Below are 21,356 nucleotides of genomic sequence, written 5' to 3' on the forward strand. Positions count from 1 at the left end.
CACACACACACACACACACACACACACACACACAGATACACACAGGGTGGGGAGAGAGAGAGAGACATACACAGAGAGAGACAGACAGACACACAGACACACACAGACTCTCTCTCTCTCTCACACACACACACACACACACATACACAGGGGGAGAGAGAGAGAGAGTCTCTCTCTCCCTCTCACAAACACACACAAATACACACACAGATACACAGAGAAGGAGGGAGGGAGGGATGGAGGGAGAGAGAGAGAGAGAGGGAGAGAGAGAGATACAGACAGACATACACACAGACTGTCTCTCTCTCTGTCTCTCTGTCTCTCTGTCTCTGTCTCTCTGTCTCTCTGTCTCTCTCTTTCTCACACACACACACAAACACACACACATACACATACACAGGGGGAGAGAGAGATACAGACACACACACACACACACACTCTCTCTCTCTCTCTCTCTCTCTCTCACAGAGAGAGAGAGAGAGAGAGAGAGAGAGAGCACGCGCGCGAGAGAGACACAGACTCACACACATGTATAAAAATCTCAAAAAATGTTTTGATTGTCCAGATTTGTATATTTTAAAGTAATACACTTGTGGAAATGTGGCCAGCTGAGCATGCTTTTAACAGTCTACAATCTCACAGAGTCCTTGCATATTCTTTGGTGCTATGCAGTCAAGGTTGAATGGGAACTCATATGCCACTGATGACTAGTTGTCTTACAAACTGAGCCCTTTTGCAAAAGACTCAGTAATATTACCAATACTGTAGAATATGCACCAGAGGTCAGTTATCCTGAGTGCGAGAGATAAACTGGGTTTGTTATTAGTGAAGTCTCAGTGCAGAGATAATCTCTTATCCATTGGGCAAAAGCATTCACTCATCAATAAAACAAACGCTGATTGGTCAATGACCTGAGGCAGGATTAGGTCGAACATCCATTGGGAGAGAGAGAGAGAGGAAATCCAGGATTGAGGCAGACAGGGTGATTTGTCCAGAACTCTGGAGAAGAGAACTACATAAAACTAAGGAGTGATAACTAACTATGTGGGGGAACTTAGACTAGAATAAATAGGATAATTAAATTATGAGCTAGCCTGGGAACAAGCCAAGACTACTGGTCCAATCATTTATTTATATACAAGAAATCTCAGGGTCGTTATTTCTGGGACCAAAGAGAATGGGTGAAAAGCCAGAGGCTACAGGTGAATTTCCATCAGGAGATTTCTAGTAACGTCTTGGTCTGGCTCTGTATTACTCCTATCCCATTTTGACTCTTGATGAATGGAGAGGTGACTGTGCTCCAGGATGAGCAGCATCTCCTAGAGAAGGTGTGTGATCTGAGACCGGTGGAATTAGTTTACCATATACTGGCTTTATAGGGGCAGTTTCTCATGGAAAAGAATTGCTGATCTTCCGGCCAAAAGTAAATTCCAACAAGAATAAAAATAAGACTATTTGACACCTTGCTGCCTTATAACCCAAATAGAAAATATAAAAAAAGGATGGCTCTGCTCCTTCAAACATTAGGGTACTAAACCTTCTTCCTTGTTTCAGCTATGAGATACTCCGGGATATGTTTTTAAAAGCTGAATTCATTTTGGGGCAATGAAGTATGGAGATAAATAAGTAACAATGTTAATAATTGTGACATTAGTAAGAGACATAGTCTCACAGAAAACTCCCCGGGGCTCTGGCTCTTATACTCTTTCTGCCTCTCTTCAAAGTTCCATGATCCTGAGGTACAGGGATTGTTTTGTAGATGGATTCGTTTGGGATGGCATAGGCATAATGTTATTGTGCCCTCCGTAAAGATTAGCCTTGCATTATTCAAATGCTGGTTTCTGTGCCTTGGTGCATGGTTGCAATCCTAAGAATCTCCTGTCTCGATATTGTGTAAACATTGCTCGCCAACTCTTCTCTGATTGGTCAATAAAGCTAGCTGATCAGCCAATGACTGAGCAGAGGAAATAATAGGGCTCAATTTCTTCCCTAGCAGGAGACGGGGTGGGGGGTTGGGGGAGATTGGGGCATTTGAGTTGGGGGTTGGGGGGGAAGAGAGGCAGTGGGGATTAAGCAAAGGGAGAGAGTCCAGGAGACACCACATCCCAGAAAGCCAGATCAGCATTGCTGGGATTTTGGCTGGGGGGTAGCTAGATTAGTTTAGAGGATTAAAATAGAGTAATAAATTCTAAGTTGTTGTGACTTTAAAGCTTGTAAAATAAATATATTAGCCCAGTTTCAATCATTTGGGAGCTAGCCGGGTTAAGAGGAAAAAGTGCGAACACACTTATTAAAACCTCATTAACAGAACGGGCTCTACCACTCTGTGCTTCGATTGGTTGCTGTTTCCTATAATGGTCTCCTTCTGTTGACAAGTTTCTGTGATGTGGGGCGAGGATAACACTGGTCTGTGTTTGGTAAGGAGAAAAATTAGAATGTCGTTAGGGACTATGCTGCTTTGGGAAAGTGCTGGTTGTAGGGTCTTGTCCAAGACTCATGATTTTGCTAGCTGTGAGGTCGCTAGCTAGGTTTCCAGAACCAGGGATGGTTCCTGTACTGCCGAGTGGGTCTTATGTCCAATGAGAAATGGGTCGGTTGTTGCCAATGTACACACGTCACCACTACACTCAGGAACTTATCGTGCGGGGCTGTTCATTGATATGGTTCCTGGGTGTGCTCTTTCTGAGATACTGATGCAAAGTTAAAATCAAGTTGCAAAAACTGAGAATAAACTCTTACCTTTCGCTTACATATCAGCTGAAAAAAATTCCTCCTATACACATATTCTAAGTACTGCCCTTAACAGATCATTCAGGAGTAATTTATAGACGAGCCCTGATCCTTTTGAAGAAGTTACAATTTCAGGCTTTACAGGAAAGAAACTTATACTACAAGAATATCCTTACAAATTGATAATACATAATTATATATGTGTATATATAGTAAACATGCATACACATATACACATACATATTAGTTGAACACACAGATACATGTGTATATACATTATATATAATACAGATTATAAGCATATACATGTATGTTATATATACATATATTATATATGTGTAATATATATGTAAATCAGTAATTTGTAAATTTATGCATCAGAGGGCCAGCCACCCTGAGTGACACAGATATATGTATGTATATATATGTGTGTGTGTGTATGACAGAGGTTATATTTACATAATACATATGTGTATATAATCTGTACATATATATGTATGATCTATGTACATAAATAGATGGAGATATTTATTTTTAGTCATTTTTTCCTGAATCCCATAGTTACTAATTCCAACACATTTTGATAAAACAATGAAAAAATGGACATATGTAAAATTTGCATTTCACTTGTTCAATTGTGTATTTCCTAATTTTGTTTGTCAAAGGTTGGCCAACTATAAGCAATAGACTAAACTTATCCTTCAACATGATTTGCTCTGCACTTGGGGGCAAACATGAGTACATGTACATTTAAAACATTATAAAGCAAGGCAACGACATGTGAAGAACACTCATCAGAAAGCCCAGGTAGAGTTTAACACCTTAAAGATTTATCATTTCGCCCTTTGGGATTAGTATGACTGTCTCTGTTCTATAAAACCACAGTTTACTCAGGGTACACAACTGAGGGGACAACTGGCAAAGAACATATTTAGGAACTAAGGTTTGTGTACATCAGAACACCACAGCCTCCTACCTCAGGAAGTTCCTCCGATCGGCGCAGTTTTTGGTTGGATAATATTCACCCCCCAGAGAACTCAAAGCCTTCTGAGACTCATTGGAATGAAATACCATAAATATTACCACTCGCCAGTCTTTTTATTGCAGGTCATTAGCCCTGAGTTGTGACAGTTGCAGAGAGAGACATAAAAAAGAATTTCAAACTTTATTCTACGAAAGAATTTCCCTGTCTGAGAAATATGCTCCATCTAGAAAGGTCAAAAGCATTAATATGAAATTTTAGCAAGGTCCTCAGTCCTCCCTCTGGCTTACTGAACAGCCTGACGAGGCCACATTTCCTCACTCATTTCTCGCTATCAGAATTCATTTGTATCTTTTAAAACAAGAGACAAGAACCCTGAATACTCTTCATGGTAGATAAATTGAAACAAAACAAAGCAAACTGGCTGCTGTTGATGCTTGGATACAATACTGTTCTGTTACAAGAGGGTTGGTCTCTTTCTGGCAAATCACCTGCTGGGAGAATTGAAACACTGCTGACCCAGTCTTTGTTGTTTTTAGGGAGGGCATCTGAGATTTACACAGTAGTCACTGTTCCTCCTAAGTCGAAGACCTGAGGCGGAGAGGTTCCCTGAAATCAGCACTGGAAAGGATCAGTTCACCTGACCTTGGATTTGAAAGAGGCCTGGAAAACTGTTCCTATGGGCCGCATACCAGGTCATTGGCAAAGGCCTTAATAAAATTCCATTATAGCCAAGCAGAAGAGAACGATCCCAGGGATGAAACCAGACTTTATTTATGTCATTCCATGGTCTTAAGTGGCTAGAACACAGAGCTTCCTTAATATAGAAGTTTTTACAGCTTTGGATAGTCTGACCTTCTCTGAAGTCTGTGGTTGAGGTTGGAACAACTAGCTCTGCCTGGTCTTTCCTTTTTTCCGTGACAAACACCTATAATCTTGATAGCAGATTGCTGCTTCCACACTCTCAGCCTGACAGCAGTATCATTGGCAACCCTAATGGCAATCCCGTGTGTCCTTCCAAACACTACACTGTCAGATCAGCACGTGTGGGGAGGTCTGTGAGGTATCACCACCATTAAGCATCTCCATCCTGTAAACACTTAAGCAAAGCACAGACACTCTACAACCTCACGTTCTTCCTTCAAGTCCTGAGCTGAGTCCTGATGGCTTTGAATAGCGCCCTCCCTCCACGGGTCCTCTGTGGATTCTGAATGCTCTCCTCTCTCCTTCTCACCCTCCCTGGTCTGAAGAAAAGTGCTGACATCCACGCCTGTGACCTCCCTAGATGTCGGACGCCATCAGGAATCTGTGGTTCTGAATGACGTGTTTCCTGCTCCTCCTACACGTTCGGATTCTGAAGCGGAGTGGGTCTGGGACTCATCTGTGCTTGCTTCTCTCGCTGCTTTATTAGCAGCTGTCAATCACACTCTCAGAGACATAAGGAAGAGGTAGAAACCACTTTTATGGTCCTATATTAATGGAATTAGATGCGGTCATATACGCACACCAGCTCTAACCCCGAACATCGGAGAGAATGAAATATGCTAATATGTATTTAAAGGACTGTAGGTTTTCATTTAATAACGGCTACGTCAGCGTTATAATTTTAAACCCTTAGGTTAAATCTTCCAAGGAAATGCTGATCCATTGTTTTATTTTATTTACATCTTAAATCTCTTCTTAAAACATTCATTTATTTTTAATTATGTATAGATGCCCGTGTCTGTGTGGGAGATGTGTTCAAGAGAGTGAGTGTCCTTGTGTTGTGTACTAGTTGCCTCCAAGATAGAAACATCCTATCCTCCAGGGAAAATTCAGAAGCCAGAAGGTAGGCAACTCAAAATAGCTTCAGAAAGTTCCTGCAAATGATCAGATTCACTAGGTCCTTCCCTCCACAAAAATAGACAGACAGACAGACAGATAGATAGATAGATAAAGTCAGTCTGCCAAATCAGTCGCTCTCAAACCAGCCAACTTGCAAGGAAGATGCTGAACCAAGGTCATCTGCCTGGAGAGGCTGAAGCCAACTGAGTCACTTGGAAAGGAACAGAACCTGTTAAGCAACTGGGTAGGCTGTACAGCATGCTCTAGGTTTCCAGTTGTCTGAGCTGTTGTCACCTGTACTGGGGTGGACTTTGGTGACACAATGTCTCTGAGTTGTTTTCTGTTCCTATAAGCGGCCCCTCATCCATATTCCCTTAAGTGACCCTGTCTTAGTTAGGGTTTTACTGCTGTGAATAGACACCATGACCAAGGCAACTCTTGAAAGGATGATATTTAGTTGGGGCTGGCTTACAGGTTCAGGGATTCATTCTATTATCATCAAGAAGGGAGAATGCAGCATCTGGGCAGGCATCGTGCAGGAGGAACTGAGAGTTCTACATCTTCATGTGAAGGCTGCTAAGAACAGAATAGCATCCTCAGGCATCGAGGAGGAAGCTCAAAGCCCACTCCCACAATGTCATACTTCTTCCAACCAGGCCACACCTATTCCAAAAAAGACATTCCACTTCTTGTGAGCCAAGCATTCAATCACATGAATCTTTGGGGCCAAATCTATTCAAGCCAATAGAGACTCCAATTAAGTTTATCGGTTCTCCAAATGATATCCATACATTGGTCTGTCATGGGCTCGCTATCTGGGTTAAATTGACATGTGTGTCCCATCTTTCCAGGAAATCTTGTCACTCAACACTTTGGAGAACAGAAGAGCGCATCAGTTCCTATGGCTCTGGAGTTAACAGGCAACCGTGAACCAATCAACATGGTTCCCGGCAATAGAAGTACCTGCTCTTAACTGCTGATCCATCTCTCTAGCCTCCTCTGTATCTTAGAATCTTTTAAAGGCAAATATACATGGCAAAATGATCTGGCATACAAATACTACTCTTTACTTACTGTTTGTTACATATCTATATAGGGGTGATCTTTCCTCATTTCTCCCTCTGCTCTTCTCCAGCACTGTTTAAGATTCGCCATTCTACTCTAGGTTTTAGTCCACAGGGCCCTATACAGTAGCTGTCTTCCTGAGCAAAGTATATTCCCCTTGATAAAATAATATTCACTGCCTTTCTCAATGCTGCATACATTAAATTTTTATTCTGTCCTACACCTGAAACTATCCAATTGCATATATGCATATATATAATATGCATACACATATATGTATATACATTATCTTCATCCATCAGTCAGTTGATGGGAACTTGGTTGTTTCCTTATTTGCTATTTTGACTGGTATTCCAATAAACTCATGAATGGAGATGTCTCTTTGATAAGCTGATACATGTTTTATTTCTACCCAGTGGAGGGATTACTAAATCACATGATAGCTTTATTCTTTGAGGACTTTCATGCAGTGCCCACCAATAGTACATAAGAGCTTGCCAGAGCTTGCATTTCAGTCGTTGTTGCTAAAGTCATTATTACTGGGGTAAGGTACTCTACGTGTGTGGCTGTGAACGTGACCTTTCCCAATAACAAGTAATACTGATGAATTGGCGTGCCTAGTGCCTTTTGCATGAGTTGCTTTGAAAACATCTGCTGAGGTAGATTGTCCAGGTACGAAGCAGATTTTTTTGTGGACTTTTTCCTGTTTGGGTTGGTTGCATAGTCTAGATACTAGACCCTTGTACAGTTTCATATACTTCTTTCTGGAGGCCATCTCTTCATACTGGGGACTTTTTTCTTACTGTGCAGATATCAACGAGGATGATGGCATGCCATTTTACTGTTTGCATTGGTTTTCTGAGTATTTTAGTATAGATCCAACTTCCTCTTAGACATTTATTGGAAAGACAGACATCCCTCGCCAAGCTTTTATTGCATGGTGTAGTAATCTTTTGGTTGTGGATACAAAGGTTTCTTTTGAGTTCTGTTTGCCTGTGTTTAGTCTTCCTATTACAGTGATATTTTGATGACTGCAGCTTTGTAATGTATTTCGAATGTAGGTCATATAATATGCTACCTGATTTAGTTCTGCTCAAGATTGCTTAGGGGCATTTATGATACGTTAATATTATTTAATGGGTGTATACTGACTCTCAGATTCTTTTCCTGTTTCTACAATGAATGCTATTGATATTTTGGCGGTAATCATATTATCATGTAAATTTTTAATACAACAACACATTTTCCCAATCCAACAACCAGGGAATCATTTCCTTGTGGGTGCTAATCAAAAGCACTTTTCTATCTTTTTATAGCTGCCCTTGTTGAGGTCTTTGGTTATATATATTTCTATGGATAATTTCATTTGTATCCATCGGATTTCCTCACTGGGTTTTATTTCAGATAACTTACAGGTATTGTGCAGCTGTGCTTCTGATGCCTATAGGTTAGTGTTGTCTTCTGACTTTATTAAGATCTTGGTGAAATCCTTGGAGTTTTCCATGTATGAGATTGTACTCTGTAGAAACTGTCTAGTCTGACTTCCTCTCTTCTAACTGAATATCATTTCTGTCTCTTTTTCGGGGAATTCTGGGTGGGATTTCCAGCATTGTGAGTAAGCAGGGGAAGTCCACATCCCCCTTTTCTCTCTCGTCTCGCCAGCTTTTCATTGTCATCAACGTTGGCATCGCACGCGCATGCAGCTTTTACACTTGAAGCTCGTACCTTTCATACCCGGCATGGCTGGCCAGTGTCTTTATTAGGAAGAGGAGCTGGCCTTTTATCGTACTTACAACTTGTCTCCCTCTGTAGAGAGACCATCTGTTTTCAAATGCATTCTTTTGCCCGTGCTTTGTCATGTTTACTGATAATGCGAACAGTGAAACGTCTCTGCAGGCTGAAAGGAGCTGATTGCTCTGGATGTTTTTAAATGTGCTCTTGGGTTCCTGGTACTTTTTGAGTAGTTCTGTGGACTCTACTCCTCTCAATCATTAGGCAGTAGTTTTCCCCTTTTGGTTGTATCCTTGGTTTGGGTATCAAGGACATGCTCATGCCAGAATGCATAAGAGAGAGAATTCTTTCCCCTCCCACTTACTGAATAACTGGAGAATTTGTTGTCAGCCAACTTTAAATGTTTGGAGCCAAGTGAACCCTTCTTACCTGAACTTTGCTTAAAGGGACAAATTTATCACTGCGGAGATGCCCAGCCCCTACTGGGGACTTTCCTTCTTTTGTTTCTAGTTAGAGATTTGTCTATTAACAGTCACTCGTTTTCAAAGAACCACTTCTCTGTCTCATCCATCTGATGGATCATTTTCCTGTTTTCCATTTCTACTTACTTATTTTGGAGTTATTCTAATTGTTCTATTTTTTTTTTAGAGGCAATGATTATCTGTTTATTTGAGCGCTCTCTCTCTCTCTCTCTCTCTCTCTCTCTCTCTCTCTCTCTCTCTTTCTTTTATTGAGAAAGAGTTCACTCTGTAGCCAAGAATGGCCTTACACTCATGTCAATTGTCCTGCCTCAGCTTCTCAAGGGATGGGATTATGTATGATAGCTACCACATCTGAGTTCTCTCTGCTCTTCTCGTGCCAACCTTCATGACTGGAACACTTACTACCTTCTCCCAGACTGGCACAGCATGTTACTTGATGTATTTTCTTTTCACATCACAATTGAGAGATCACTCCTCTGCTTTTAGATTCTAACTTCATCTCATGGCTCATCGTATTTTTTTTTCTTGTCTCATTGACAACATGTTAATAAAGTGATGGATTGGCAAACCTGGGTAATGTGGAACTACTGAATCACGATGATTAAAATCGCTGTCACCGTGCAATTGTTTTGTGCTGAGACATTTAAAAATTCTCACCTAGCCGGAGATTTGGAAAAGGTCATTACCTCTAGGCACTCTGCTGTCTGTACCAAGCTTAAAACCTATCCTGCGGCCTTGCTTTGCCCTTTCCCAGTCTGGTAATTAGCCACCTTCTGTAAATAGGAGGTCCTGTGGCATTTGGCTGTTGGCCTGCTTAATCTCACTGCACATCATTATATAGTGTGAGTGTTGTGATTTTAAGATTGCCTCTCTCCTCTTTGAGGAATTAACAGTGTTTCTTTGTGTGTGGAGTATGTACACAATTATCTCTTCCCCTGTTGATTCCAACTTAAATACATTCTACGTACCTACTGAGTGTGAATAAAACCACAATGAGTGTGGGCGTTACTAACATGTACGTTTCTCATAAACTTTCAAATCCATCATCTGTGCTTTCTTTTGGGCCCCAACTTGGCCTAATGAGGTCAAGGGGTGCCTAATGAATTCCAGTGTGATTTTGGAGTGTACATCATATATTGTGTAGGATTTTGGTTCCCTTGGGGCTGGCATGACCTTGGCTACTGGAAACCAGGAATGTACCTGTTATCTTTGGTCCCTGTGGTTAATTAACCGCATTTTCACCATATCCAAAGTACCTGTTGAGTTTGTTTGTGTGGACGTTAGCGCTGTTGATGGAAGCATGGAACCCAGGGGTTAGTTGCCAGATAGTCTACTATCCCATTCTACCTTTTATTATGGTATTATTATAATATATAAATCCATGATATAGCTATTATATATGCACGGACGTTAGGAAGTACAGAATTCGCTGTTAATAACATCATCTATGTGATGATCACTGAGGCATTAGTCCTTGTACCTCGATATAAGAACAGACACAGCGTAATAGATACCAAGTCCTGGACAATTTTCCATGTGCTGTCTAAGAAGGGAAATCCACAGGGTGATATCAGGAAGATCCATCTTCGAGATTTCACTGTTGGTTTCGAAAAAACAGATACCTAAATAGTGTTGTACATTACTATGGTATCAGTGTGGTAGCTACCTGAGCCTGTGCATAGAAGGGCCCCGTAGTCTTAGGGTTCAAATCTCTTCGAGTTTCCTTTTGGTTGTGCCCAGCTGGGTCCCTAATCCCTCATCTGTTTTATGCTTTTTCTCCTGCCCTTCTTATTTTTCTTTCGTGTGAAGAAAGATGAAGCTGTTTCTGTTTGTAAATGTATTTTAATGATGCCCATTTATCTCTGAATATTCCCATGAATTATTATTCATGAGTTTTAAATGTAAACAGCAGTAGCTTGTCTCCCATAGAATACCCATAATCCTTCTAATGGCTGCTGACCCATACTCCCATACTGTTACATACTCATTCTTCCTCCCATTCTCCATGGACATGCCCCTAGAAGTTGGGTTCAAGTTGCTCCTTGTAAGACTTTTATCCCCCTTTCTATTTTGTTATATAAATTGACTTTTTAAAAAGCGTACAGGATCAGACACATTTCGGTTTATGCATGAACATAATAGGCCATTGACCAGGTCCCAGATGCATCTCTGAAGTCCCCTTCCAACCAACCAGTTTCTTTGGTTTTCATAATATAAAGGAACCAATATTTTTTCCGAGAAACCATTTTGTTTCACGTGCACTTTTTACATAGATATGTTTGTGGGGGAAAAAAAGAGCATAAAATTGTAAATACTAAAAAACAAAACAAAACAAAAAAAACTAAGCGATTCAGATTTTTATGGGTTCAGGTGCCCATAAGGATCATGAAATTGGACATAAATTCTGCATCTATCTGAGGACCGGAAAATGGCTTGCTCATGATGCTGACATCTTGACACTTAGGGAAAACACCACAGAAAAACAGCAAATGAGCAATTTCAACTAATTAATGTGACGGTTTGAGAAACTAGGATAAGGAAAGGAGAGCTAGGTAAATAGACTCAAACAAAAACATTTTGGTTTTGGTGTCTACAGATTTCTTCTAGTAAATCATCCTCTAAATTCAAGGCTGATCTACATCCTGACTGACATCAGAAGCAACAGACTTATAATTACATCCAACTGCAAGTTGGACTGCTCTATCCCCGGGCCCTTAGTAACACCCCGATTTGATGGCCTAATTAGATGGGGAATAAGCAAATCGACGGTCTATCTGTGCGAGAAGAGCAGCAATAATTTTTTATGTAGCTTTGATTATTAGACCCCACACTTTCTGAACTCTATGATTTATCAACTATCACCTTTGAGAAAAGTTGCATTTTTTAATCCAAATCTTGTAGCTGTCCCGCTGACAGTCTGCCTTCCTGCAGCTTCTCACAGGTTCCACTTTCAAGTCTGTTTCTTCGGACAGAAGCTCCTCCCTGGGCCACCATTCAAGTCTTCCCTGTGGAGCCTGCAGCCAAAGCCACATCTTGCCTATGACTCACATGGATTCACCTGAGCAGGCTTCCTGCCCTCAGAAACCGTGAGATAACAAGTGTTGTCAGTGCTGATAAACCCTTAGACAACAGAATGCCTGGGATAATCAATCCAAATTGGTTTATGTTGGCTCACAACTGCAGAAGTGCCAGCCAAAACAACACCCCTTCTTTAAAGCATTGCACATACAACGAGGTTCCCTACTTTCTTGAGAAGAGCAATGGTATTTCCCCTTTCCTTATTCTTAGTTTCTCATTTTTTCCTATAGTTTTAGGGTTGTGCTCCCTTTCTCCCATTTTTTTTTCAGTTTTACAATGAAGAACATTGAATGAAATTTCAAATGTATGAACAGTTCTTCTGGTGATTAAAACATGTGTTCTATCCCTTTTAACTGCTAAATAAATTAAAAAATTAAAAAAAATATATATGGAAGAACATTAGGGTAGCAAGTGAAATTCACAGTTTGGCAAATAGAGCAGAGACCTGAAGAAAAGTACTCTTGACTGTCATATACTATTAGTTCTTGCACCGAGCAGGGGAAAGGTCTCTCAGGAAAAATCTCTTTTAGACAATGAATGATCACTGTGTCCTTTTCCTTTCTGTTTGTGGAAAGACAAAAATAAACACTCATTTCAGTAATTGTGATATCTTCCAAGTTCAAACGTTCTGACTATCAAACATAAAGAGTGTGGCTGAGTAGCATTGATGATAATGGTTGACCACTTACAATTAAGTCCCTGGGATTGTGAGATGCAAAGCAACCGACTCATAGACAGCCAGTTCTGATTTCAGTATGATTCAGAAATGCAAATAACCAGTAAGTGAACTGTGGGTTTTTTTTCAGGGCTTGCCCACTGCATGAGTGTGAGTCCCATAAGGGGTTTGAACTATGATCTCCCCCATAGCCATTAATAAAGGAATTTGTTGGTTCTTTCGTGATTAATTGGCTTTGTGTACATCCAATCACTCAAAAGTCAATATCAGACACCTATTAAACATAACATTTACCAACTAATGGATACTGGTGTCTGGAGGTTCAACTTTATCTTTCAGATTTCTTCTTTCAATTTATTTGACACCAAGGGGTGTGTTTATTTTTTACAATGATGATGCACAAATTCAAGCAGGGTATTAAAACTCCAGAACAAATCTTTTACTTCCAAGGTTATAGGAATGCTAACACATACCTCTCAACCGAGATAAATATAATGACAGTAATGGCATGCCAAATATTTCAACATGCAATAGTGAATCGTCTCTACCCTTTCCTTTCAGAGCACATTAGACTGGGAAGAAAGCTCCAAGATGACTGAGCACTTCCCCCCTGTTCTTTGCTAGCTAATGGCTGTGAGACAATCAATAATGAAACGTTCTTATTCTCTAACTCAGACAAGATAAAGGAGTTCTAGATCTACCAGGCCAATAGTCATTGACTCTAGCTACTTGTAGTGAATGGCACACCTATGAATTGCTGAAAGTGGATTTAAAAAGGACCCATACAACAGCAAAGCATAGGTGTATTAGATTATATATATATATATATATATATATATATCAGTCCACTTGTTTTAATCATTTTGAATTCACAGAACACATTGTACATTACAATATGATACATTTAAATTTGTTGATTTATATCTCAATGAGGCTGAAAAATGGAAGAGCTTAAGGAAGTAATATTAAAATGAACGATATGATATGCATTGCAGATACCTCTCTTCTCTCATGTTTTCTGAGGTGTCTCATTCATATATGATTCATATATGATATGCACAGACATCTTAACCCTGTCAAGTGTTCCCTTCTGTCTTGTCCCAACCACATCCCATACCTGACTCCTTAGTCCTCAGATGTTCAGGACTGTCTACCGTGAGCTCCTCCTCTAAAACACATAGACTACATTTGCCAAATTAAACATATGTTTAGAAAATAACCAAGCCCATTTCCTTTGAATTCTATTGCCTTACGTACACTTTCTTGCCTTAACCTAGGTTCCTGAGCTACCTCATTTCTCAGAAGAGTAATGGCTCCCCTTCCTCTTCTTCTCAGGGCATCTAAAGGCTAGGTCCTTCGATTGGATTACAAAGTTTAGGCCAGTTTTGAACAATTCTTTTACTTTTCTCTATTTTTTCCACTCAATCATTTCTACTTAACACCTCCTGCATTGTAAATAAAGCCTACATCTCTTATGAGTTCTGTTTTACAGACCTGTCTTAGACTACTAGGACCAATAACCTTCTAGCTTTGTCCTCTTAAGCAGCTGTCACCATGCGTATGTGTCACGATATACCACAAATAAAACTTCTTTTCTACCGTTGGTGCCAGATCCCATAGCCTTGCACAAGGTAGGCAACAGTTCTACTGTTGAGCCACACCTCTGGCTGTTCAACATGTTCTGTCATCATCTGAGACTCCCAGAGGAAGCATTGCATTTTGGAAGACTCTACAGCCAGACAGCCACTACTGTTAGCTTAGTGCTTGACCTGTTCACTGAGGCTGTCAGCAAAAGTTTGTCATGTAAAACCTGTTTTTGCTGTGAAGCAACACGATTTAGAAGAGCTGAGGCCCCCTTTAGTATATATATATATATATATAAAAAATCTCCAATATCCATCGTTCTCAAAGTGTCATGGAAAATCTGAGGAGTTATGGAATAGAATATGGCCATTTAACAGTGGAAATGGTTGGGAAATGGTTGTGATGAAATCCACTCACATGATTCCAAAATGCACGGTTGGGACTTCTGAGGTTTCACAGGCATCTATTAAGCTGAAAAATAGCTTATATTCTTAAGTAATGGCTTATGGTTTTGCATTAGAAAACACTTTAGACACAGGGACAAAGGGAAGATGTCATGGGACAAAGGTAGGGTGAATTTGAACATGTGTGAACCAGGAAATGGCGAAACAATGTCAAAAATCAAACCAAAAGCATTTGGGAAGAATAAGAAAGGGCCCTGTCTCAATAGCTCCGTGGTGAGCATCTCTTTGCTAGCAGCTCGGTTTCAAACCTCTCTATCCACGGTGTCTGCTTAGGCTCCTGAGGAACCCAGTATAAGTGCCATGAGCCATTCTATAATAAACAGTATGCAAAGGAGAGATTTTTCACTATTAAATCACAGCCTAGATTCTGACAGAACCGGGACTTAAGACAGGTCCCTTATAAAGTTTAAATCCCCTTGTGTGGAAATTTGCCAGTTAATATTGTAGCGTCTGTATAGGGATGCGGACTGGATGAAGTGTGTGTCAAGGTTCTCTTGTTGCAGTAAGAGCTATGTGATGTTACCTATGGGCCCCTCTGTATCGATCGCTGCATCAGGAAAGGCACTGAGCAATCTAAAATACAACCATCCACCCTTCACTTTCTCCACAGACCAGCAAGGACTTTTGTAACTACACTTCCGAAAAGAGTGACATGTTTTCCCGGAGTCAAGCCAACCATCTCTATTTCAGAAATACATTGGCATGTCAAATTCTCTCTAGCAATAACACATCATCTTGGGAATTGGGCATTGCATGAAATACCACATATGGGTCAGCTTGCGATGTAAGTAAATATCTTTTCCTCCTTAAAAAGAATCCCCAATGTTGAATTCAAGAGATGTACATTTGTATGACCTACGTGCCTGCCTCATGAATTCCGTTGTGTGATGAGTACCTACTTGATATGTTTAAAACAGGAAAGGAGGTTCACATAGATGGGATGTACAGGTTTGCAATGGTTCCACAGAAACATACAACATACACCTAAAGCAAAATTATTAAGTCTAGTTACTCCCTGATATACACATATGCTGTTTTGTTATATACTGAGGCATGGGATTCTTACATAGTCTAACCTGGCTTTGAACTCACACTTTTTGCTTAAGAAGCTTAGACATTGACATTACAATACTAGAATCACAAATTGCTCTGGCTTCGGTTTGGTTTGGGATTTTTGCTTGTTTGTTTGAGATTTGTGTGAAGACATTACAGGCTTAAATCCTACAATTTGTGGTTCAAACTCACAGATAAAAATAAGGTATAAAAATATAGCAGCATTCCTTCCAAGTGGCACCTGTTTTACTTCAGTAGAATATGTGGATAAAAGACCCTAAACTAATCGACGTAATGTTTAGCTAGTGGCGTAACTGAAAACAAGCCTTACCGATGAGATTCAAGTATAAGGACTTGAAATCTAGTCTAGGTCCTAAGACATTGTTTGAAGGGTTACTCTTAATCTTCGCTATGTGTGCAGTTTTCAAACATCTATTCTTTACGCCAATTAAGCGAGCCTTTATAGCTATGTAGACACAGAATTCAGGTTCCTAGATGGAATCTGAGGAGTTCCCAAGGCTGCTGATTTGTGTTTGTACTGAACAGATTTGTCAACATCCACCTGAACAAAGAATTCAGATTGATTCCAAAAACAAACAAACAAACAAACGTTTCTGTATGTGAAGGATCTGGCATACAGGATACATCATACAAAATCGGAATATGCAGAAGACAGCACATAATGAAATATCTGAAATACATGTGACATCTCAAGAGAAAGTCACTAATCCATAGGACGGTTATTTAGAAAGTAAGCCACCCTCCATGTGCTTACGCACAGATACAGAATAAATTTTGGTTTAAATCATTTTTGAGTGAATCAAGATTTACTTGTACTAGTAAGCAGAATGTGAGCTTACACAGCTAATTCTATTGTGACAGTCAGACTATCCAGCACCAGTCACGGTACTCAGTACCCTTCATGCAAGGACAAAGAATTCTGTATAGAGCATCTTGCCCTGAGAAGATCTAAATGGTTGGTGTTTTAGTTCCTGGGAGCTCTGGCGGGGGGGGGGGGTCTTGTTGATTGATATTGTTGTTCTTCCTATGGGGTTGCAAACTCCTTCAGCTCCTTCCAGTTCTTTCTCTAACTCACCCATTGAGGAGCCCCTGCCCAGTCCAATGTTTAGCTGCAACAACTCATGGTAGGAAAGGGCCACAAAACAATGACAACGAAAAGGTCAGCTACACATGAGAGACCAGTTTCATAGAAGAAAATTCAGTCTGGGAAACTTCATGTTTGGTATCTTCTTCTTCCTCATCAAGCAGTCCATACTGTGTTGAAAAACAAAACCAAGGACCCTGAGGGAACAAATTGTCACATATAAAATGAAGCTCAGAAAATTCCAAGGATGATAATCCTCAAAAAACAACGACTGACTCTCCAAAGCTGAGGATTCTAAAAGCTTCAATGATTTTTCAACCCTGAAGCAAATGGTAAGTTTAACCTTTGGTCATGTAAATTTCAGCGTAACAGTTTATGCAGGTAAGCTCCTTTATGCTATAAATCAGCAGAATTTGTGCATCTACAGACAGTCTAGAAATGTCTCCAACCATGGCATACAGATATTATTGTCTCCTGAGAAGGTCAAGGAAGCATACAAGTTTGTAATGGGGATAATCAGTTGATGAAATCTTCACACGGAGGGCAGATTTGTGAAAGACAGGGGCAGTGGTTGCAAGGATTAAGCAGAAGATGTTAGCTTCTGCCAAACTCACAACCTGAGATTACCTTAGGTGATGGTTTTGTTATAAAAGTATGTAAGAAACCGTCTGTCTGTCTGCCTGTCTGTCTGTCTGTCTGTGCCCCCCCCGTCTCTCTCTCTCTCTCTCTCTCTCTCTCTCTCTCTCTCTCTCTCTCTCTGTGTGTGTGTGTGTGTGTGTGTGTGTGGTCGGAATTCTGGAATTTGGTCTCTACAAAAGCACAGACATATCACGAGAATACATTTAATGTCAGGAGTGGGGATATGGGGCTGTTTTGCAGTGGCTGTTTATGATTTGCCTCATGCTCTAGCAGAGGCACGGTTTTGTCAGCTGCAGAGAGTTTCTGTGATTGTGCGACCTCTGGAATTCTGGGTATTTTTCAGAGGATCTATAAGTGCTAGAGCCCTGACCAGTGGGATAGGTGGATGGTGGTCGTTTGGGGATAGAGTGGGGTTTGTTAGTAGTTGTTCTCAAAGACGAAACTAAAAGAAATTAGATTCAGAGATCTCTATCTCTCTTTCTGTCCTTTATCCTTTCTCGTCCATCTAGTGATGGGGGATGAAACTGGGGGTATAAAAGGTGGGGAAAATGAAGAACCCACAAAGTAACAAGAGGCAAGCTATGGGTTTTCTCGGGTCATATGTATCAGTGTCTTTTCTATGCATGTGAAGGCAGGGGACACCATGGATTACAGCTCTAGCCTTGCACATTTTAAGAGAATGTCTCGAGTTGTCCACCCCTGTACACACCAGGGTAGCTGGCTGGTAGATTTCCAGGCACTCTCCAGTCTCTGTCTCCTTTCTCATTGTAGGAAGAATGGATTACAGATGTGAGGTATTATATCCTTCATGTGAGTAATTTTTTTCTAATATTTAAACAGGTTCTCATGTTCCCCGGTAAACACTTTTTTTCCCACAGAGATATCTATCTTTCCATTTCTTTCTTTTTTTAAATTTATAAACTGCCTCTGATGATTTAAATAAAACTAAAAATAGCCAGCCAGCACTTTCCTAATTAGCCATTAAATCTCCTACATATTTCAGGCAATAAACAGATACGGCTACATCATGCTACTGATTTAATTAACATACCACTGGTTTAAAGTTTGCTTTAAATAAAATTGACAAGAAAACTATGTAAGGGTGTACAAAAATTAATCCGGAATATTTAAAAGTAGGAAGCAGGTCAAAGTATCTCAGAAGATCAAATTTCTACCTAATTGAAGGGATGACCCTTCTAAACGCATACCACTTTGTTTATTAGTTGAGGAAACGATGCACAGTGTTCGCGGCTTATTAATTGATGTTATTATATTTGAACAATTTACCCACGTGATCCATGTTTATTGGCCATAATAAAAGCACATCTGTGAGAAGGAGATACTTCGCCTAAGTGCTTTCCATTCTATATTGCCCGTAGATCTGCAAACAGCCAGCTAATCAAAGGTTGATTCATATTCACTACATTTTCATCTAAGCGCCAGAAGTAAGTAGCTTCCCATGGATAACGGTTCTAGTTGCCAAACTTCCATCACACCAATTAGAACATCCGCTCTACGGCATTGGGCTGTTTTTAACTGGCTTAACTGCTACCAAGCCACGTCTGCCAGAGGGGTTGTATCCCTGAGTGATGGCACCACTGACCTTTTTGCTAAGTCAACTTCAGGTGCTGCAAGCAGGGGGAATAAGGAAATCAGCAGTGCGTTACTACTTATTAAAATGGAGGCATATATGCCAATACAAAATAGTCTGGGCAAGTTTTGTGTAAATTTTATTCAAGCCTTGACCATTTTTTTTCAAGAAGGTATGGAAGAGAATATGTACATTTTGCCTAATAGAAAAAAAAATGGCTCACCGCCTGTTCATGAAAGGGACAGGTTGGAGGATAAAGATGGTTAATGTTACTTGTAGCGGTTTTCTAAACAGTATGCAATTAACAAAACATACTGAGTAGCCTACGGCCATTAAGTGAGACGTAAAACAAAAAATAAAGGTGTCAAAAATTCTTGCTCAAAGACCTGCTGCTCAGATAACTTTAAGGATAAAATAACTTAAAGGACTTCATCGTGTGGAGAAACATTGTCTCCTTACCATGTGCACACAGAGCTATCCATTCCATTACTTTAATTTATTTTATTTTAGATATTCAAAAGGATTTCCCCGTAGGAAGACCCCAGTCTCAACTAAACTGGACTCCCGGGATCTCTCAGACATTGAGCCGCCAACCAGGCAGCATACACCAGCTGGTCCGAAGACTTCCGGGTCTGGGCTTAGTGAGAGAAAGATGTACCAAACCCTTGAGAGACTTGAGGCCGCAGGGAGTGGGAAAGTCTGGTGGGGTGGGGTGGCGAGTGGGGACATCCTCTTGGAGACAGTGTGTTGTGAGGAGTGCGGGGAAATGGGATGAGGAACTGTGAAGGGCAGATGGGAGGGGGATGACGACTGGACTGTGAACAAAGATTAAAGAATAACAACAACTATTTATTATTATTATTGTTGTTGTTGTTGAAGACATAATATAAAATGATTTCCCACACATGATCAAAATCCACATGTTATGGTCATCCTACGGCTGTCCTCCATCACTGTACATCCCAGAAGAGGTGCTCCAGCTTTGTGGGTGTGATGGTCACTTTTAATTATCTGCACAATGTGGGTGTGATGGCACAATGTAGCATCAGCTCAGAAAGTCTCGGGGATTATCTGTTACCAGTTTGGCCTTTGAGTGCATCTAGCTGGGACTGAGTGTGTCTAGCGGGGATTGTCTTGACTAACTGAACTGATGTGAGAAGATGCTACGGTGGGTAGCACCATTTCCTGGGTTCTGGACTTCCTGCAAGCAGAGACGCTGAACTGAATAAGACAGGCATGCACCATTCTCTCCGCTGCTGGCGGTGGATGTGACCCGTGACTTCGAGCTCTTGCTACAGTGACTTGCTGCTCTGATGGGCTGTAGCCTGGAACTGTGAATTAAATTCTGCCAAAACATGGCAAATACAGCGGCAGAGGCTCGCGGCCAACCATTGAATTGAGAACGGGGTCTATATTGGAGGAGTTAGAGAAAGGACTGAAGGAGATGAAGGGGTTTGCCACCCCATAAGAACAACAATATCAACCAACCAGAGCTCCCAGGGACTAAACCACCATCTAAAGGTACACACGGACAGACCCATGTCTCCAGCTGCGTATGTAGCAGAGGATGGCTTTGTTGGGCACCAATGGGAGGAGAAGCCCTTGGACCTGGCAAGGCTCGACCCCCACAGTGTGGGGAAAGTCAGGGCGGGGAGGTGGGAAGGGGTGGGTGGATGGGTGGAGGAACTCCCTCATAGAAGGGGAGGGAGGATGGGATAAGGGGCTTATGGACGGGAAACCAGGAAAGGGGATAACGTTTGAAATAAAAGAAAAGGGAAAAACAATCAACCCTTTACTCGTAAGTTACTTTTGTCAAGGTGTTTTGCTCCAGCGACAGAAAAAGTGCTACCAAGGAAGGGTGTCTTAAAGAGACCATCAAGTGTTTCGAATCATAATTATAATTTTGTGAGTTACTCATGCATCTCAATTTTGAGGTTCCTTTTGCTAAAATCCTTATAATTAGGTTCCCCCAATCACAGAGTGGAAGTAATGTACTTACCTCTATTGAGCCAAATATTATTTTATTAGGAACCAATGCCATTATATATTGATTATAAAACTGTATTGTAGAGGGAAAATATGAAATGAAGAGGAATAGCAAGCTGATTGTACCGTCATGTTAATATTTGCAGATTGTGATAAATGAGTCTCAAGTTTGTATTCAAGAGAAGCAGTTTTAAACAAGTCCATGTACAGTATTGATCAAGGCTGAGAACAGAGGAAGTAGTAGGGGGTGTGAGTGTATATGTGTGTGCATGTGTGTCTGATCAATTTCCTTTCATTCATATATCCTTTGAAACTGACAAAGTTTCAGCTTTAGTCCCTATGCAATAAATAGGGATATTTATAAGA

The 21,356-nt window shown here is 40.7% G+C and overlaps 1 long non-coding RNA gene across 2 annotated transcripts; it reads left to right on the plus strand.

The window, feature by feature from the left end:
- Window positions 1–8,881: 8,881 nt before the first annotated feature.
- LOC147998585 (uncharacterized) lies at window positions 8,882–20,764 on the plus strand. 2 transcript variants are annotated; one of them, XR_015645998.1, is made up of 5 exons: window positions 8,882–9,252; window positions 11,746–12,077; window positions 15,227–15,400; window positions 16,939–17,106; window positions 19,515–20,764. It is a non-coding gene; the product is annotated as an uncharacterized LOC147998585 (long non-coding RNA). The 2 variants fall into 2 exon arrangements; XR_015645999.1 differs by having other exon boundaries at window positions 8,979–9,252; window positions 16,936–17,106.
- Window positions 20,765–21,356: the final 592 nt, after the last annotated feature.

The sequence above is a fragment of the Rattus norvegicus genome, chromosome 20 (assembly GCF_021556685.1).
Source record: "Rattus norvegicus strain SHRSP/BbbUtx chromosome 20, alternate assembly SHRSP_T2T, whole genome shotgun sequence".
NCBI classification, from domain to species: domain Eukaryota; kingdom Metazoa; phylum Chordata; class Mammalia; order Rodentia; family Muridae; genus Rattus; species Rattus norvegicus.